The 5,478-nt window shown below is 38.9% G+C and overlaps 1 non-coding gene across 1 annotated transcript; it reads right to left on the bottom strand.

The window, feature by feature from the left end:
• Positions 1–999: 999 nt before the first annotated feature.
• On the bottom strand, positions 1,000–1,106 carry LOC121454818. Its single transcript, XR_005975339.1, has one exon. It is a non-coding gene; the product is annotated as a U6 spliceosomal RNA (small nuclear RNA).
• Positions 1,107–5,478: the final 4,372 nt, after the last annotated feature.

Raw genomic sequence — 5,478 nt, 5'->3', positions numbered from 1 at the left:
ACTCAGGACCTCTGGAAGAGAGCAATCAGTGCTCTTAACCACTGAGCCATCTCTCCAGCCCGATATTAATCTTTTTACAATCATTATTTTTATGCCTTTCTCCTGTTTTCTCTTTTTTCTTTTATTGAAAATAATTTTTTTCACACATAATATATTCTGATTTCAGCTTCTCTTACTTCTACCCCTCCAAGGTCCTCCCACCTCTCCTCCCTTCCCACGTTCCATCCCGTCTGGGTCCATTCACTTTCTGTCTCTCGTTAGAAAGCAAACAGACCTTTAAGGGCTAATAATAAAATGAAACAAAACTAATACACTGGAGTTGGACAAAACAAACAGAAGGAAAAGAGCACCAAAGAGGGCACAGAAAAGAAAGGCCCACTCACTCGCACACTGAAGAGTCCATAAAAACAGTAAACTGGTGGAGAGCCCTGCAGGCTCTGTGCATGCTGCTTCAGTCTCTGTGAGTTCATATGAGCTTAGCTGGTGTAAACTTAGAGGACCTTGTTGTCTTGGTGTTCTCCATCCCTTCCAACTCTTACATTTCTCTTTTGGGAGCATACAAAGTACCTTCCCATACCAAAGACTTGGAACATAGAGGTACAGGCTTTATGTAGACAACTGCTTGACTTTTCCATGTTTAATGAGTTATGTAGGTATTGTCTTCAGCAACGGAAACTTGTGGGCAGTTTGCTGAGAGCAACCTACAGTCCTGACAACAGCTAGGTTGTTTGGAAATCTTCATGGGAGCCCTTTAGTCAACAACGCAATTAAATATAACCCATCCTGATACAGGAAGCTTTATTTGGTGAAAAAAGATGGCTTTCGGGGGCTCTGTCTCCCCTACTATTTGGTTATTTTGATCATATCGCCTTCATATATGTATATATTTTAGGGAGTTTCTACTGTATTAGGGTTCCATAATATCCCTCAAATGGCCAATACTTTTATGTATCTCTCCCCGTATTTCCTCCTTCTTCCCTCTCTTCCCTTCCACTTGAAAAAATTATGGAACACTTCACAGATTTGCATGACACCCTTGCACTGGGACCATGTTAATCTTCTCTGTATTGCTCCAGTTTTAGTATATGTGCTGCCCAAGTGAACACAGGGAAATAAATGCCACATCATATAAGGCAAGAATACATTCTGTAAGTTTCTCTATGAAGAAAATAAAAAACATAGACTATAGACTTGTATTAATTTCTTTGTAGTAATCTACAAGTCATATAACAAACATTCAGTTTTTATGACTTGGAATTGACATCAATGGTCACTCACAGACAAAATAATGATATTGAGTTTGTCATTTTCATATGAAACAGTAAAAAGAATGATCCTAGAGAGAAACTTTTGTTTACGGATAGACATACAGCTATACCTGTGTACATACATACTTTCTCTCATGCCTGTGCCTTCAGGTCCCCTCTGTCAGAGTAGACCACAGGAGCGCGGTCTAACTCATTAACCTCATGTACAACACAATCAGCACATTTTCTTAATCAAATGTTCTACATGTTTTTAATTTAAACACTTAAATATTTAATGAGAATCTGTTGCTCAGAGTTAACACAATGTTTTGTGTTTGTTCATTTTTTTTCTCTTTACGCCATTCACATTTTACAAGATTCAAAAAACTATATTCCTAAGAGAAATTATTAAAAATGAGAAAGTTGGGAAGATGGCTTGGTCAGTAGATGCTAGCAAAAGAAGCATGGTGATCTAACTTCCATCTCTAGCACTCATATAAATAAATGTCTAGCTGCCTACAAAAATTTCTTTTTAGGATCATTAATTTTTTCTGTTTCATATAAAAATGATAAACTTAGCTGGGTGGTGGGCGCATGCCTTTAATCCCAGCACTCGGGAGGCAGAGGCAGGCAGATTTCTGTGAGTTTGCTGTTAGTCTGGTCTACAAGAGCTAGTTCCAGAACAGGCCCCAAAGCTACAGAGAAACTTTGTCTCAATAAATAAATAAATAATAAATAAAAATTAAAAATTGATGAACTTAATAATTAACATTATTCTGTCTGTGCATGACCAGCTATGTCAATTCCAAGTTATAAAAGCTGAAGGTTTGTTATAAAATATAAAATTATAAAATATAAAAGCTGGCATGAATTTGGAATCCTTGACATGGGAGACAGGCAGATCCCAGGGCCTTGTAGCCAGCCATCCTAGCTAAACAAATAAGCTTCAGGTCAGTGAGATACCCTGACACCAAAATAAGAAGGAAATGAGTGAGGGACAAACTTCATTCCTACACAGATACATACAAATGCACACCCACACACGAATAAATATACACACATATACATATATACACAGATACATGAATGCACACACACATATTTGTACATAAGGACAAGAAGAAACAAGTAAGATAGGGGGATAAACTTATTTCTAGCAGGACTATACTTGATAACAGAAAATTTACATTTTTCCAGATAATTCTCTGTTTGAAAAAAAAATATTAAAGCATGTCATGCATTACAGGATTACACCTGAAACTGGAAGATATTTTCCACGCTATCTTGATCCTCACATTTTCCTATGAAGGAACTGTGACTCAGAAGGAAAAACATATTACATAAGCCTCCAAATGCCAGTTTGTAAAGGTTGGCGCTAGAAGCCAAGTCCCTGGCATTGGCCTAGGCGTACACCTTCATAATAACGACAGCTTGAGGCCGTCCTAGGAGCTAATGGGCTTCACACACATTGAGTCACTTATTTTTCCCAATCCATTCAGAGCCCAGATTTTATCAACAACCCCATTTTCCAAGCAGAGGAAATGAAGCACAGACAGCTCAACTCTCCTCAGTGAGGCTGAACACTGGGCAGACAGGCTGAGTCCAGCAGCCATGCTTGCCTCTGTGAAGAAACACCCTGCATATATAAAAGGTCATACATCGACCCACACCTGCCTCAAAGCCAGTAGTAAGAAACGGTTCCCCACTAGATCCCGGTGATTCCTATATTCTGATTAGCTCCCCAGGCCCCTCGGTTTCCACTGCTTAATTATGGTTTCTTTGTGATTTTATCTAGACCTAAAATTCAAAGCCATCCACTAGTCAGAATCAATATTTCAATCAGCGTGGGGAGCGTGGAAGTGATGCACCTGGAGGCGGCTGCAGCAGCTCTGCATCGCTCCCTGCCTCTTTCACGGCAATTTGGTTCTTTGAAAATCTCAAACTCATTGTCTCAACAATACTGCTTTTCTCAGCACTTATGATGACTGGCAAGTCCATGACACTGGAGAAAGTTTTGAAAGTTTTATGGTTGGCGTAACAGTGTAAAAGGAAACGTCCAGTGCTTTGCAGGTTGATCTTCAAAGGCAAGAAAAATTTCCAGGAAAAAAAAAAACAAATTTGAAGTTAAAACACATTTATCTCCCCAATATCCGTCTGTGTTTCTGTCTTCTGAGTCATTTTCTCCGAGCAGGAAGAAGGATTAGAGACAGACCTTTGGTTGTCATTTATTTTCATTCCTCCGACAGAATTACGAGGGAGCTGCTATTAGCCACATGTCTCACATTATTGTAGTAATGGGGTGGGCTCTGGCGGATTAAGTACTTTGCCATTTTAGTAAATGGCAAATCTAGGTTTTGAGTACAGCTCCCTGTGACATAAAGGCTTCTCCTACCCTAACGCAGCATCGAAGGCATGAGGGGCATTTCCACAGGGAGGCTGCACATCACATCCCTTCAAACTAGACCTCGGCAGGGGTGCTTTTAATGGCATCTGTATAAATCCCATTATCAATTCAATTTCAAAAACAATAACAAAAATCAAAAGTTTCACTGCTGAAAGCTCTGAGTTTATGTTGTGGCTGTTAGCTTAGCATTCTTAGTAGTGGGAGTGCCCATATCTCTGACTTGATTGTCTACTTTTAAAAAACTGTCTTTTGTTGGGTGGCCTTGTCTAGATTCAATATGAGAGGTTTGTTTTGTCTTATTACACCTTGTTTTGTCATGTTTGTCTGTGGTCTCTTGTAGGCCTGCTCTTCTCTGAAGAGGAACAGACAGGGATTGGATCTGGGAGAGAGGAGAGGTACCAGTGCGCTGAGAGTAGCCAAGGGTAAATACATAAATAAATAAAGACTCTTGACTCTACTCAAGACTCCTCAAGCTACACAACTGCATGTACCATGTGTGCATTTGTAATACAAGTAGCGAAGTACTGTATTTGGTTGAAGAGAGGTCCTTGAAACGCTGCACTGTGGACATTCATCCACTTTTGTTTCAGGTAGAAATCATTTCATTGTCTACTGAAGGCATTCTTTCACTCGAATTGATGACCATGCTATCTCTGGGTAATTCATTTTTCTCTAGGGTGCAGGACAAGAAGACAAGAACTCTGAGTCCTGCTGTGGAAAAGTCACTTTAAAGTTTTTGGTTTTTGATCTTTGTTAACCTAACTCAGCTGACAGATATCTGTAGATTTCCCTTCTGCACAAATAATCAAATCCAATCCTTGTAGACTCTGGTCCTTTAAGGGTGGGGAAGTGTTGGACTGCTCAGAATGTTATGCACAAACAGGTTTCATAAGTGAAACAAAGTGAGTTGGTGGCTCAAACAATTATTCCAAATAATTCACATGCAAAATTAAAACTCATTAAGCAATAGTGAATGTGAGAATTTTACTGAGATTGTAAAATTCTTGTGACTTGAAAGTCCTGGTTATATATCAGTGGGATGCCAGTTTGGGGAAAAACAATAACAAAACAGGAAGTTGGCCCTATGTTAGAGAGATTTGTCAGGACCCAGAAATGTAAAACTTGGCTTTGATCCCAAGTGCATATTTGCTTGTTTAGATGTGATGTTGAAACATTCAGGCCTACAATTGCAATTTTTTTGCAATTTTATTTGCTTCAATATTTTCATTCTACATCTATTTGAAGCCAAGTTTGATATCATGAAGGCAAAATACATATCAAGCCAACAACAAAGTCCTCCCTGGGTTGACATTTGGTGCTCCACACTGAGAATCTGTTGGAACCGCGTGTAAGCATCTAGGTGCACAACAGTTTGGGGACTTTTTTTTTATGCTGCAGACACAACTAACAATGACTTTCTCACTTATTCATCTTTCCCTTCAAAGTCTTTCCAAATATATTATGCAAGTATTATGTGCCATCAAACAAAATTTCAAGTCATAGTAGTTAATATGTTAAGTAAAAAAAAAAAATGTTAGGAAAAGAGTTTCCTCAGGGTGGTAAGCAGACTATTAGCTCCCAAATATGTACACACCCTCATCCTGTTTTCCATGAATGAACATACCTTTATAGCCAAAGAATTATGAAGATATAATTATCCAAAGTGGGATTAATATCTTCATGTGTCCCATTTATATATAAAGAATTGAAAGAAAAATGAAAAACGAAGTGCAGGAAGAGAGGAGGGAGGAGGAGAAGGAGAGAGAAGAAAGACTGCTGGGGTGATGACCCAGAGTTTTAAGAATACTTAACTGCTCTCAGAGGACC

Source organism: Microtus oregoni, unplaced genomic scaffold (genome assembly GCF_018167655.1).
Source record: "Microtus oregoni isolate MIOR12 unplaced genomic scaffold, Mior012 000012F_ref0000307, whole genome shotgun sequence".
Taxonomy (NCBI): Eukaryota; Metazoa; Chordata; class Mammalia; order Rodentia; family Cricetidae; genus Microtus; species Microtus oregoni.
The sequence above is the reverse complement of the archived record's forward strand: the minus strand, read 5'-3'. Positions and strand labels throughout refer to the sequence as shown.